Source organism: Anomalospiza imberbis, chromosome 2 (assembly GCF_031753505.1).
Source record: "Anomalospiza imberbis isolate Cuckoo-Finch-1a 21T00152 chromosome 2, ASM3175350v1, whole genome shotgun sequence".
NCBI classification, from domain to species: Eukaryota; Metazoa; Chordata; class Aves; order Passeriformes; family Viduidae; genus Anomalospiza; species Anomalospiza imberbis.
The window spans coordinates 116,886,051-116,902,106 of NC_089682.1; positions in this window are offsets into that span (position 1 = coordinate 116,886,051).

Consider the following 16,056-nt stretch of genomic DNA (forward strand, 5'->3'; position numbering starts at 1 on the left):
CTCTTCTCCCCGACGCCTATTTTAGGGGCCGTGTTCTTTCACGGGCCTTCTTGCTCCAGAACATGGTTCATTTGTACATCTGAGTGCATGTGGCAGTCTGTTATTTTACAGTTGGTTCTTCTGTAGTAGGTTTTAATATTCCTTGTTATAAGTTTGTAATGGTTCAGTCTCTGTACCTCATTTGGCTTCCCTAATGGTTCAGTCCTGAGTTGTTTGCAACAGTTTTCCCCACCAAAATGTATGTCAACCCACATGGCAATCCACCTGTATACCTCCCTTGTTCCCTTGTCTCACCCCTGTCTAAGATAGCACACTGCTTTGGTTCTAGAGTGTTCCCTGTCTTTCATCCCTTCCTCAGGGCAGAACTGGGTTGTGGGGTTTGCTCCCTCCCCGTGTTGGATTCTACTGGGGAGCCCTTGCCCTGCACCCCTCCTCCAATGCCCTGCTATTGGTCAGAGGTCGTGTCCTCCCCGTGTTCCCCCATCCCTATGAAAGGAGCCCCTTCAGGTTCACATTTGGTTCACTTGCTCTGCCCCGACTTCGACATTAAACGTTTGGAGACTCAGACAAGTGTCCCTCCCTTACTCCTCTGCCTCGGTGTCCTCGTGCCCCGTGCCTCTGCTGCGCTACCCACGCCGCAGCGATCACCGCCACCCGCGACAGTCTCGGCAGAGACTCGGGGGCAGCCGCTCGCGTGTCTGCCCTGCGGCCACAAGCAGCAAACCTCCATCCCGCGGCCGCCAAGAGCCAGGCGCAAGTGCACTTGTATTTGCTTTTTTCTTATCTGAGCAACAAAGCCAGTTTAATGCAGCTGCCTTTTGCAAAATTGATAAGAATTCACTGAGCTGCAGATCTTGGAGGGATGATGAAAATGTGGACTCACCACTTGAGCCACCTCAAAGTATTAATAATTTTCAGGAAAGAATGATAATGATAGATTAGGAAACAACAAGAACCAGGGGGAAAGAAAAAAAAAAAGTAAAATTATTAAAAATGTATACTTAAGAAGCTCATTCTTCTTATTGAAATTACCAGTAGTACACCTACCACAGCAAACGTGACATGGGGACGCCTGCCAAGAAAGTCCAGTGGAACAGGTGCCCCATGACATGGTCATGTGGTTTATGGCTTCTTGCTGGACAAACTACAAGCAACTGATTGCAACAGCCACAAAACAGAATGGATTTTCCATTAAGGAACTGAAAGCTGACTTAAACACCAAGTTGATTTATAATTTTTATTTGAAGAAAAGCTGTAGCTATTGCATAGGATTTAAATGTTGCCTACCACAGGAAATAAAGGACCATCTCTTGTACTCACAAACTCACCAGCAGGCAAAACTGCTTCTGGCTTAACAATTTTCCAAAAAGCCCCATCACCCAAAATTGGCTGCTCAGTGGAAGGCTGTTGGAGGCTCTCTCCGTTAGCAATATTATGTTCCTGTTAATAATGTGCTTCCCCTTGGGACTGGCCTCATCACGCACTCTCAAGCAACGTGTAGAAGTCCATCCACTTCCCAAGGGGAGAATTACAGGTACTTACTCCAATGAGTCACGGTTACACACTTCAAAGTTATCATGGGATTTCCTTTAAGTTCATAGCCTAATTTTCAACTTCTTCCTGAGGCCCAGCTTCCACAGGGTTTTCCTCAGGGTAGAATTTACTTGGAGCTTGAAGGGTAAAGGAGAAGATGAAGTAACTTTGAAGTGACAGAATTTACATATTTGGAGGGCATTTTTAATTCCTCTAACACTTTTCTGTTCTAAGGTAGTTTGAAGTATGAAACTCCAGTTTGTTAATTTTTTTTTGAGGACATCTGTCTTCTATTGTTTCAGAATAAGTTAATTAGGATATAATCAATGCACAGGCACACATACAGGTACCATGCTAAAATATTACAGAAGTTGTAAAGTCAAAGACATGAAAATTGGGGTACAGTATAATTAAGTCTGTGTAGTCTTATTTAATGTCTCCTTTGTGCATTAACCTGATATGATTTTAATTAATGACATACCATTTTCTCTACAGGATGCATGCCTGTCTTGGTTTAGTCACAGGAAAGAAGATAATTAATGGGCATCCAACGTGCAATGTTCTCCCTGGTCACTGTGCAGTCCCCTTGCATCTTTTAATTTGTATTAGTCATACTTTGCTGTAGTTGCAGAATTATAAATTTCCTTGTGTGTTTTCCTGTAAAATTCAAGATACAGCACTGGAATATTCACAAATATGCACACATTTATATTTTCAACAAGAGTTTGAGTCAAAAGGAATAATAGTTTACCCTCTGAGAGCTGGGAAATTGAGGTAGGTCCAGAGTGGCCACTAACCTGAGGCACTGGATTTAGTGGATGAAATTTCACAATATGATTTTTCACATATGCAGATTATTTCAGAAGTACATCTTCCTTGGGTTGGGCTGCAACTTGGACAGAGGTACTGAGACTTCAGTCTGTGTTTGGGCCTCAGCTAAAACACTCTCCAAACAAGAGCTATACAATTAGCACCACCACCACCTCCCAAGGCATGATGTAAATGCCTTACACTTTGGCACTGAGAAAACCCACAGCACAGTGCCGAATGCAGTCCTTCCAGCCAGCACTCAACTGCTTTTCTCCTTTCCTAATCACTGACTCATTTATTACAAGCTTTCCAGCTTTCAAAAGGAAAGGTCACTGTGTAATTATTACTACTAAAGTCTTTGCCAGTTTAATGAATTTTCCCCAACTTATTTAGCAATAGTGTAATTTTTTTTTTCAAGAAAGCCTTCTTTCAGAAGTATTTTTGTAAGAAAGTTGCAGCACAGTGCCAGTGATGAAAAAGGTGCTAGCTAAAATCTACTGATGTTAAACATAACAAAGATCCTTTGTTTCTGCCAGAAGACATGTAATACATTAATCCAGCTGCTGTGAATTGCAGGAGCTAGGACTGTTTCTGGAGATTCTCATTTTTCTTTGCAAGATCCTAAAGAGGCAGATGGAGCTCATCTTTCCAGAGTCACACGTGTGTTCTGTACAAGCAATGTTATTCATAACTACATCCTGCATGGGCTGATGGGAAGATTAAACAGCTTAATAATTGTCCAACAAATCATTAACACATCTTATGATGCAAAAGCAGCCAATTAAAGTGTACTACCGGATTCCTTTCCAATAGCTTCTGAGATAAGCACTTCTAAGAAAACCCCCTTCCCTAGCTATGACAACAATCAGTCTTTATAGAATGGAAGTGTATTAACTTTTTCAATTTATCTATTAGTTCACATTATACACTGTAGTTTAATGAGGTAGCATTGCTCATGCTTAAGTAAAAAAAACTGAAGGACAGCCCAGTCCCAGTTGCTTTGCTTTCTCCCAGCACAGGAGGGAACTTTTTGGTCTTGTTCAGTAAACATCAGTTTGGATTTTCAGAATAATACACAGATATTTTCCACTGTGCTGGTTCACATACCTGAAGAAATATCAAGACCTGCGTTTCTCTCTGTTGCTGGCACCATCAGGGCCTTTGTCAGGCACAGGGCTGAAGCAGGATGTCCTCGTGATGACTGATCTCCATGCAACTTTTGGTACCCAGGGTCAGTTTGCCCACTGAGGGGAAGGGGTTCTGCAAGTAAATCCATGGTGAAATTGGGTGAAGTTACACTTGTTTGCAATCCCTGTTTGAGCTGTGACTTAGCAGAGCACATCTCACACTCCTCTGAGCTGCTGCAGATGCTGAAGTTCAGCAGCGCCTGGCTGAGGCTGAAAGGCAACAGCCAGGTGCATTTATCCTGCATGGGTGGAAAGCAGTCACCTGCCTCATGTTGCACCAGGGCATCCTGAAGTTCAGTGAGGTTACACGTACCCTTGGCCAGGGGCTCTTCTGGCATCTGGCACTGAGCTCATTTTAAAAAGCAGGACAGCATGTTGCAGTTCATGGCGTACCAAATTCCCTCTGGTGCCAGCCATCCACAAGGGTGGTCATCCAGTCAGAGGGTAGGCACCACAGGTGTCATCTTCATGGGGACAAGAGACATCTATTGGCATCTGACGGCCTCTTCCATTTCTGCAGCCCTGCACTAACATTTTTCAGGGAGATGGTCTCCCTTGGAAATGTGGCTGGGGAGCAGCTTTTCTCAAGGGAGAAAAATGTGGTTGGGGAGAAGCTTTCTCAAACTTCTCTCCCAGTCCTGCTAGGACACCATTATAGTCTCAGATGTTTTCTCTCATCCATGTCACACTTGACTTGAGTACATATAATCTTAAATCTTTCAAAATGGCATTTTTTTATCTTGTTCTTTGGCTACTACTGTTAGTTGGAAAAGTACCTATTGAAATGAAGCACTTTAAATCCATTTAATAAGCAATTCCTCTATAGTTTTACAGTGTTGGCGTGACACCACATGCCAGCAAGTCTTCTCTGAGACTGTGCTCTGGAATGAGTTTTCTAGGAGACTGGAGGACATTCTGGTGCTGCTTTTGAGCATCCTACCTGTGGTCACAGTTTCCTGTGCTCTGTGTGCTGAGGCCCAGGTACTACCCTTATTAACAGAGGTGTGAGGGTTTTCATTTAGGGAGTGCTGCCTGGGATTCACTGAAGGGAAAGCTGGACCTCAAGCACAAATTTTTTTTCCAACTTTGAAATTCTTGTTCAGTGGCAATCTAGTATGAAAAAGGCAAATAACATCAGTTGGCTGCATACATGAGATACTATTTTGCCTGAAAGAGATTTTCTTGTCCTGTTTTGATTGCTACTTTACTGTGAGTCAGCCTATGACACATTTTCATGAAAACTCCCAGACATTATGCTAGCAAAATTAAATGTGGGTCAGATGGGAAAAACATTGTGAAGAGCTGACAGTGTTAAGGTAGAGGAGAGATCATGTTCTTAGAGATAGGGAGCAGTACCAAGCCTTGTTTGCCCTGGAAACTGCTAGTCGCTGTCTTCACGTCCCCACTCACGGAATGCTCTGGAAGTCCCTGCTGCAGCTGTTAGTGATTCCTGGTAAAGTGTTTAGTGTAAATCCCTCACAGAGGACCTGTCACCTTGAGCCACATTACTCTCATCAGTTCAAGCACTAGAAACCTCTCAATGACATCCCTGATACTAGGAGTCTGGCAGTGTACAAAATGCATTGGATGATAAAATTTGGGGAGAGCAAAACTATAATGTTTCTTGTTGTTTGCCAGCAAGGAACAGACAGGACAAGGCAAGTTTTCATCTCCTAAGCAGTGAGTGTTTGTCTTTTTTTTTTTGTTTGTTTGATTGGTTTTCTGGAGGGAGAGGCAAGGATTGGAAGAAGAGTACAGTGGTTTCTCATATATTAATTAAAAGCTGATTTTGGGTCACCATAGCAGAGCAGACTGCTTCAGAAGCTAAAAAGCCAGGCAAGTAGGGCTGAACAAAGCTATGGAGGAGTCTGAGGAGGTTTCCTTCTCAGGAATAGGTGAGGGAGTAAGATAACCTGAAGGAGAAATAAGAGAATAACAAACAGGAAGGGGAGGAGATTTGAACACTTGACTAATAAATGAGCATCATCTGAAAAGAGGCCAGCAAGAGAGCAGGCTACTCAGTTGTATGGGAACAGTGTGGCTGAGACCAGGAAAATAATACAGGATTGTGAAGAGACATGAGATATTGTTTGGAAAACGCAGGGCAGGCAGGAATAAAAATATTGAGACAAAACCAGAACATTAGGATCTAACCACAGGAAAACAAGATTACAGGTCTGATGTATAAGAAGTACAATGATACTGATGATTGTGACCAAGTGGGCTAGCCAAGGGCTAGGTACCCACCAAGGAGTATGAATCCTGTTTGTGGGGAGTTAGGTGCGGGCAGAATGAAGCGAAGAGCTGAAGCTGTGTTTGGGGTTCACATCACTCAGAGGGGCATTGGAGAGGAAAGCTCTAAGGGACAGCACTCTTCTGCCTTAAGATCTGAAAGAAAAGGAATCAGAAGGCAATGTTCCCAAGGTTTCCACTCAGGACAGGATACTACTGAAGAACACATTGGGTAGGACACAAAAAAATACTGGAGTGACCTAAAGTAGAATTAGAATGACACATTGATGGCGTTTGGAGGTGAGGGGTGGCAGGCATAAGGGCAGCACTATGTTGTGTGATAGCTGCAAGAACTGATGTTTTCCACATAGGCTGGTAAGAAGCTGAGGGGGAGCATGAGGAAAGGATAAGAGAAGGCAGGAGATTAGAGGCTCCAGTCCCTGGGGAAGGAGAGGCTGAAGAAGGCAAGAAGTTTTAAGCTTCTACAGCAGCAGTGCCGTGGAGGGGATGAAACAGAACAGGCTCTTTCAAAAAGCTAGGATGTCTTCTCAAATGTCTTTTAGCCTTGAAGAAATAAGCATGATTCCAAGTGGAGACCATTTTGAGCATAAAAGACTGGATTCAGCTACAGGACCAGGAGGATGGAAAAAGTAGAGGAGGAAAAGATAAAATGCTTGCTTAGATTTTTTTTAACCTATGTCACTGGAATTCATCATTAATTACTGAAGAAAACAAAATCACTTAAGGGAGCTGGCAGCCAAAAATAAGGTTATGTGCATGTAGGTTGTCTCAGTTGCAAAAATTATATCCTTTATGCTGCTTCATTCACCATCCAAATTCATTGGGTGTTATCCAGCTAAGAACTGATTACTTTTAAGACTGATACAAATCTAAGGAAGCCAATAGTAAAACTTCAAAGGATCAGCCCCTTTAATGAAATATCTGAACACATCCCTGTCTATCAAAAGAACTGCAGAAGCAACATGTAGGTATTGGCTCCATCACAAACAAATGGATATTTTGTGAATCACTGTCCAGGAGCTAAAGAACACTGGAAAGTGAGTGCTTGTGTAATAATCACCATCTCCCCAGTTAAAACTAATTATTTGGAAATAAATAAGACAAGAAGGGAAAATATTTCTGTGATTAATTGCAATTGCAGTGTGTTAGCTAGCATGCAAGAAAATATTTTGTACATGGAAAGAGTACAAAAATAGGTGTAGGGAGTTTGAAGCAATTTTCAAAGTATTTTTTAATGAAAGCAGCCATGGTTAGAATGAGTAAGAACATATTAAGAATGTCTTCCTTCAAGATATTTAGAATGAAGTCTCTGAAAATTGTTAAGGTTTCCAGTGAAATGTACTCGCAACAGCTAGCAGAATCATGCAGAACCAGATATGGCTTTCAAGTGTTTGTGATGCTTATACATAAAGCACATTCTTCTAGCTATATGATGTAAACAAAAATGTGCAGTTTCCTGTCACAGAAATACATGGTACTTACTTTTAAGACCTACAGGGAGGTTTATTTTAAATGGTCATTCCTATAAAGTACCGTTATGGGATGACCACAGCTGACCACTAAAGCTGACCATTAATGTACTCATTATTACACAAATAGATCTTTTTCCAGCTTACTCTGAAGCAACCTGTGCACAATACATAGTCTACACAGTCTACCTTAATTCTCCCTGCTTACATACACACACCTGTTCTCTGGTTTTATTAAACAGTAATCAGCAGACTACACACCACTGATCTCTTCCAGCAGTCTCTTCTTTCCAGACTTCTTGGCTGAGATCCTCTGTAAACCTTATTTAGATGGTGTCTTTCAGTGTCTTTAGTTTTCTAAATGTGGCGGCCTGCCCAATCCTTCAATAAAGCCAGCAGATTTCACATGCCACGGTCAATGCCAGCTAACCAGGTAAAATATTACAGGCAGGTGTCACTGATGAATTACAACTATAATCAAGGCTCATTAGATCCAAGGTGTGCCATATCTCACCAGGCAGTCAACTGGCTCACTTGAGCCTGAAATTCAAATTGGTCATTAAGACTCACAGTGTCTGGAAACCTAATTCTCTCATCTCTGGTTTGTCAGGTCAAAGAGAACAAACAACAGTGCTGTTAAGTGTGAATAGATGAAGGTGATTTGCAGAAAGATACAGACTGCTGCTATGCAGTTACAAAATTAAATGTCTTCTGGATACCATGCCAGGGGTTTAGATTTACACCATGAGGAAATAAATGAGCTCCTAATGCCTCTCTTGTTAATTCCTGGCTCCGTCAGCTTGATTTGATTCTTAAAGTGAATTTGTCTTGATCCCACATATCATGGGGCTGACATACAAGGTCAAAGAAGTTGAGAAGCTGACCGTGCTTCTGCAGTGCGTGCCAGGAACAGAGCCTTATTCCATGAGGGCTACTGGAGTGGTGACATACATGAGAATACTAGGCTACAAACCCCACGGCTACAAGTCAAGTCCCAGTTCTTCCCACCTCTAATGATTTTTCTGGTATGGTGCTGGATCCTCCACTGGCATCTGTGCCAGAACAGACATCACATTGAATCTCCTGGCTGTAGCGAACTAAAGCATCCCAAGCCTGAACATATGAAGCTTGAAGAAAGTTTAGAGTAGAAATGAATAATAAGCATTTAACTGTGGTGATGATAATGGAAGGTAATTACCTGTGAAGGTAATAAAGATTAAGACCTTTTACCAAGAGCTGTGATGACTTCTCCATCAATGAACTTCTGTAAATTCAGGTCAGATTCCCTCCTCCTCCCATTTCCTAAACATGCACGCACCTGTGGTCAAAACAGAGTCAATCCAGTAGTACAGTTTAATGGCTGTGTAATACAGAAAGTCAGAAAAGATGACTACAAAGTCTCTGTACAACCTATGAATCAGTCTAGGCCACAGATCCTTAACACATCCTTTTCCAAGCTTCTCTGCACTCATTCTGGTTCAGAAGTCTCTCTTGGAGTTGTTTGCCCATGTTTGGATGAAGTTTCACCCAGGGCTTGCACAGCAGCATTAATATTGCCCTGTCTTCACCAGAAATCCACATGTACATGCCTAAATAAGAAATAGTAGGCACAGGAGTGGTGACAATGCTTGACTTGGTGCCAGAAGATCTGCGTAGAAGCATTTGCAGCAGGGCAGCTTTAGGGTATTCTGATTTAATTTATAACTCAAGCATAATTTTTCTTAATTGACAGAAAATACTGTCTTTGTTTCTGAAGTCTGACGCTGGCCTCCTCCCAAACCGTAAAATGACCAAAACCCCTCAGGATAAGCCAAATAAGCAATAATGATGTAAACTAATCATTACCCACTTATAAGGATTTTCTCCATGCACATTTCATTACCTTCACACAAATGTTATGGCTTCTGCAGCTGTAGAAGGATTACTGACAGTGGTTTCCCTTCCCACCATACACTGAACATCCCAGTTGCTACGTGGGTGTCAGGCTTCGATCAAGGCAACGTGCAGCAGCCATCAAACGCTTACTGTGTATCTTTGAAAGGCACAGTACATGCACAGAGCCATTCAGGTGTGCCAGAGGGACTGCCCTCAGTAAAACTGGGTCCCACAGCTGTAGTGCTCCAGGTTAAAAGCCTCCCAGTGAGTCAACAGCATGAGCTGTCAAGGCAGAGGAACACCCTGACAAGTGAAATTGCTGTTTGTGTTCTGCCCAGCACGCCACACCCAGTCTATGTTACTTGGAAAACAGCGTGTGAGCAGCAGATCACATTGCCTGGGTACGAAGGTGCTGGTGGAAAACAAGGTAAGGAGTTCAAGGGTACAGCCAAGCTAAGTTTGTGTCTCAAGAAAGGGATTTGGAATGCAAGGAATTCTACAAGGTGTCTTGCTTGCATGCCAAGGGGTTGAAGAAAGTAATGTTAATCAGATGGACAAAAAAAGTATAGCAGAAGACAGGATCACTAAATGGGGATGCTATATCCACACTTGAGGGGTTTCTATTCAGCAGGACTTGTTAGGTGTTCACACTCATGTGAGGATCCCAGTTTTCATGCTGCATGAACAAGCCATTTGAACAACAGCATCAAAGGAATGGCCAGTAAGAGCTTTATTTCACAGAAATGCTCTACCCCCACTCATAACTTCTACAAAGGCATGCTCTGGACAGTCTGATTTCATAGCCAACATTAATACCAGAAACTCATGTCTCTAGGGAAATGTGCTTGCTAATCCTGGCTCCCTAACTTGTCCCCTCACATCTATGTGTTGTGCCTGGTTCTCCTCCTTCATGGCTGAGCAGCTTTTCTCTGCTTAGTTTTGTCCTTCAGAACATGTTTATATGACACTGCCCAGAGCAAGACTGAGAAACTCCCCATGTTTTCTTTTTCTAGCCAGTAATTACTTTCTCAAAAAGCAAGCCTGTGAGATGGAGCAATCTGGGTTTATAAGTGGAGAGCTACTGTACAGCAGCCTAAAGAAAAAAATACAAATCCATTTTGGACTGTCAGCCGAGGTACCTAAACCCAAGCGTCCAATTGAGGCTTCTGCCTTCTCGGACTTCAGTTGCAGCTGTGAACAAACAGGGCTTGTACAAGTCATAGCTGAAGGTCTGCAGTTAAAGAATGAGGAACCTGAAACCAGTGACAGGATTTGTGAGACTCATAGTTTGGTCACATAATTGGCATTATGCAAAACTTTTGTGGCAACTGCTCGCAGATTACAAGATTATTCTTTTTCTTTATGCAGTTCTCTCCTCTCTCAGTACCCACCTCCTGTTTTCTGCAAGAGGTAAGAAAGAAGAACCATAGGCATTTTACTCATCTTCAAGACCTGCTCAAGCCAGGAGCCTCATTTCTCCAGTACAACGAATGAGACATGAATTCTCTGGAAAAAATAGCATGTGACTATGTAATGAGAATAACTTCTATGCCAAGAAGTGTGGGTGAGAAAAGCATGGGGGAAGTCCCTAGTATTGGTATTTCCCAGCCTTCTGTACCAAGTGTTGCAAACTCAGCAATTGCTGAATGTAAATTTCTAGACTTTGGCCAAAAAAAAAAAAAAAGGGAAAAAGCAAAGCAAGTCCCATCACCTTCAGGATCCTTTCCAAGTTCTTATATTGCAAGACTTCTTGCACAGTCAGTCCTTTGCTTTTACTCCACCTCCCACTTTGTTTGAATTCACTACTATTATCCTTCCCTCCCAAAAGCTTCCTTAAGTATTCATTCTCCTTTTTCAAGCCTATATGCTGAATTCCCCCGAATTATCCTTGCCCCTCCAGTGGCTCAGCGGGTCTAGCACCTGAGGCTGCAGTAGGCTGCTGAAGTGAGGAGCAGCGATTGATACTCTTCACCATGTGCAGGCCAGGACAGGACATACCCTCTATAAAAGATTTAGCCACCAAGCTCTAGGACTTTACCGGGTTGCATAGCCTGTAATCTTCAAAATTTTGCTATTTTCCCAGGGGTTCTATTCCACAGACAGCATGGGGACATTTCAAACACCAGAGTGACTTCACCTTCTCTCTGAATTTTAAATCCTTCATCCCTTGCAAGAGACTAGTGTAGCACAAGATTTTTTTCCATCAAGGGCACAACACAACCTAAGCAACTTTACTTAAGGGTATTCTCAGAAATCACATAACCACTTTAGCTCTTAGATACCGTCAGCGAAATTAGAAGTAATCAAAGGCAGAAATTTATAAAGAAAGCATTTCAGAAACCTAATTGCACCTGGCACTATCAGCTCTACAGCCTGTAAAACCAACCACCTCAGCCAAATGCCTTCAACTGCTTGTAAGCTCCGCCAAGTTGAAGATGGGGTGATCTGCCCTTGCAGAACTTATCTCAAATAACAGATGTTAAACAAAGCAAAACTCAGGTAACTGCATGGAAGTCCAGGTTCCCTGACACTCTGGCCTCTGAGGTGGAGCAGAGACTACACTAGATCTTTCTGTGCCTTTAGCTCAAGTGAAATGCCTAGCAGACAGTGTGTTTCAGAATAATACTTTACAAAGAAAGCCCTCAAATACATGTTAAAGTTTCAGATGGCAAATCAAAGTACTGCTCGCAGTCTGGAGCATTAGGTTGCTCCAGATTGCAAGTACACCCCTGATGATTGGTGTGTCAGGGAAAAATTAAAATCATGCATCAAAACAAGCTCTTGACAGTATTCTGTGTACCCTTTGTTAGCTGTAAGCACTGGCAGCCTACATACTAATTCCACTCTGCATGATGGAACTCAGAGGTTACAATTCTCTTTTACAGGTGTTTGCTGATAATAAAGCCATAAATATTTTAGTTCTGCTCTGTCTCCTACAGGAACTTTTCACATTTGCTAAACATGTTACTAATTCCTTCAGGACTTTGCCTGATACCAAAATCTTTGTTTATAAGGCTCAGTTATCAATAAAGCTTATTTGGTGTGCTGCCCCCCCAGCGATAGCTTCATGTCTGACAATGGCAGATCCCCACTGCATAAATCTGCTCTTTAATCTCCCCTTCAGGGACAGGAAAGAGGAGGTGGATTGAAGATTCATTATTCATTTTCTAGAGGAGATACCTGTTGGAGTGGGATCAGCAGAGCCTGCAGCAGTGATAGCTTGCAGAGGTCCTTCTGAGCAGTGACATCTGCATGCACTCTGCCATGCTGACAGTCAAGTCAGTCTGCAATTAGAGATGGGATATCTGGATTTGGAGTCTGGTTGCAGCATGCTGTCCAACCTCCCCCTTGGATTAGGAAGGGAGAGATGCCAGGGATCCCAAAAACTTTAAATGAAGAATTTGCTCCATGAGACTCTTTACCTCCCTTCTTGTTTTCTACCAAGTCACTTCTGTTTGTATCAAACATCAACTCAAACACGGACAGGGGAAGCACCATAAACTTTCCACAGGAACAATAAATCTTCCACTAAAGAAAATGTCAAGGAATTCAGTGTGCTCTTGGCTTCTTTCAAAATTTGACATTTCTTTTACCATCCCTAAATGTGATTAAGAAGTGCTAAAGAAGAAAATGGGGCAGGAGATGGCAACATCTCCCCAGATATATATAACCCATGCCACGGCATACAAGACTGAGCTGAATCTATGTGGCTGTGCAAAACTGGCCCCACTTGCCTCTGTGGATCCTTCTCCTCCCAGTCAGACCCCCCAGCACTCAGGCACCAGCCCTGCCCTGCTGTCTTCACAGCCACAGCTCCCTGGGCTGAGAGAAGAGATGGGACCTGGAGGATAGCTGGGAGCTGGGGTTGTTAGGAGAGACCATCTTGCTCTCTACACCTACCTGAAAGAAGGTTGTAGCCAGCTGGGCATGTCTCTTCTCCCATGTAACAAATGACAGAACAAGAGAAAATGGCCTCAAGTTGTGATACAGGAGGTTTAGAATGAATTTTAGGAAAAAAATTCTTCAGTGAAATGGTTGTCAAGCACTGGAACAGGCTGCCCAAGAAAACAGTAGAGTCACCATCCCTCGAAGTATTAAAAAGCTGTGTAGCTGTGGCACTCATAAACATGGTTTAGTGGTGACCTGGCAGTGTTAGGTTAATGGTTGGACTCCATGACCTTAGAGGTCTTTTCCAACCTAAACAAGTCTACAAAGTCAAGGCCTCTGTTGCTTGAACAGGCAGTGGCATAGCAGCCTGTTATTATTTTGCTCCTTTTGTATATACCAAAATGACAACACACAGCCTCGGGGTAGGAAACCTCCTCCCGTTTTCCAGCCTCAGCTGGCTCCTGGCCAACTCAGACTGGTTTGTCTTTGTGGCTGCATTGTCTTCTGGCTCCCCTCCTTCTCTGATGTGAGATTCTCTCACTCCTTCATTTGTCCCAGTACGGGTTTAGACACCTATTACACCCCCTTCTCCTTTCCTAGGCTGAACAAGTTCTGGACCTTCAAACACCAGCAGCTCTGCAACTCTGCCAGCTCCCCAGAGTCACAGCTGACAAGAACTGGAAATGGGGTGAAGGCAAGGCCTCTCCACAGCCTTAATCACAATACTCGTATTTATTGGCCACTCAGTAGTGTGGCCAATAATACTTACCAGAAATACTTACCTGGATGCATGCAGAATCAGGTGGTAGCTTTCTCACAGCCAGGTTACAGTGCTGGCTTGTAGTTCTTCATGAAAACCTTCAAACTGTCCTTCTGGGGTACCCACAGTCCAATTACACACTTTCCAATGCAAAGTGCTTAAACCTTAAAGTTTCAACTAGAAGCTGCAGAAAAGAGTTCCCAAAAAAACAGAGGTATGAAATTTTTGCCAATACTACTTTAGAACAGGAGGGGAGTACACAAGACAAATCTACCATGCTGTATTTTAAGACCCAAATCCACAAGTAAGAGGATTACAATAAAAAAGCATCGCCATCTAATGAAGTTATTTTCCTCTGACTGGTAGGCAATCATATGACAGATCCTTACATGGAGACAGAAGCAATGCACCTAAGTTGTTTTCCATCAGAATGGCATTTCCAATGATCTATTAAGTCAACTCTAAACCCACAAAAACCAATTACAATTTACTGCAGTACCTTACTGTCACACAGAGATGCATTTAAACAGCCTGCTAAGATTAAAAACACTGCTGTTATCACTGGTCATCTTCCAGAAAATTGAAATCATGTTTATACTCTCTGGTAGTCAAGAGGATTAAGGAACACACTGTTACTGCTCAGAAAGGGGAAATAACACTTGGTGTGGTGGCACGTTTCTGGGGGGGTGGGGGACCCCCCGGGGGTGTCCCCAGGGAGGCCCCCCCAGGCTGTGAGTTCGCTGGTGGCAGCAGGCAGGCGAGGAGACTCCACAGGGCTTCTGGGGTGCTCATTAGATGAGGGGTTATTGGGGGTGCTACCCCCAGGAGGCAGCATGGTTTCTGGGGGACAGGGGGGCAAAGGGGAGAGGGAGAGAGGGGCTGAGGGAGCACCGGCCAGGAGAGCTGGAGAAGAGAGAGCGAACCGTCCCCCCGGCACACTGAACAGGGAGATTCAAAGTGGGCATGGAACAGACTGGGCAATGGGATTACAGACACGGGACACTGCAGGGAGGGTCACAGGCTTGGAATAAACCAGACATTTTCCAGGGGTGAGACAGAGCATACCATTCAACTAAAATATAACACCACACCTTTGCTCCATCTTTGCTACGCAGTACTCCAACACTTGATGGAACAAAGGTCTCACCTATGACAATGTTCCCTGATTCCATCAGAGAAGAGCAAGTGTGTGCAACTGAGACACTGAGAAACGCAGCTGCACTACACACCACGCTCCCTGTAAGGCCAAGAACCTATGTCCTAAAAGCTGTCAAACAAGAGAATACAAGATGGAGCTGAAGGTTTGGAACTGTGAAAGGGGGTGTGGAAGCCCTTTCCTCATGCTGTTTCTTTCTTTCCTGCTGCAACACTGTTCCTAATCCCTTTCCTCTTACACATTTTGAAATCTGTAGCTTTAACCACAAATATGTACCCCAATGGGTTTTAGAGCAAAGAACTAGACTGAAAAGATAATGAAAGCAGATGCTGTAGATGGAAGCAGCATACAAATAAAGGTCTGCTTTGGAGTCCTGTTCTCTCCAGAGTATTTGTGACTCTTCTTGATCATTCCCTTTTCACAAATACAGGTGCTACAGCATTGCAAAGAACAGTCAGAAATCAAAGAAACTGAGTAAGTAACTGAGTCTGTACTCTTAACAAAATACAGGGGAATGAGAGCAAAGTAAGTGGATCCAAATTGAAGCTTTGTGGTATGGCAAACTTCAAATTTTACTTGCTGTAAAACCTTACTGAGAGTTATTCAAAATGTAAGAACAAAGATGCCAAATATAGAACAGTGATAATTTCTCCCTAAGTAGATTTCTGCCCAACACATGAAACATCTAAAAAACAACCCATGCAATCTTAATGTTTCGGTCACCACTGAAGTTCATTCATGATTGATAAAAACTGCCTGTATTTTTCTTGTGTTTCTCAAAATTATGGAGAACATTTTGTATTTCCTACAGCCTCTTCCACCCTTCTGACAAGAAAAGACTGATGTATCCTACTGCAGTGTATCATCCAAAGACCTCTCAGGACACAGGAAAGAAAACTGAAGAAGACAGACAGGCTGCAGAGAACAGGAAAAAAAAGATGTTCTAGAGAAAATGTTCCTATTTCTTAAATCACAGCAGGTGCCTAACACTTGGCTGTTGAGAGAGCTAATTATGCCCCAAGAGCTTTTTCTACTTGTATGCTTTCACTATAGCTATGCATTTTTCCTAGATGAGATCCACTTACTTAGGCACAACTGGGAGCCTTGGCTAGCTTCTCAGTATTA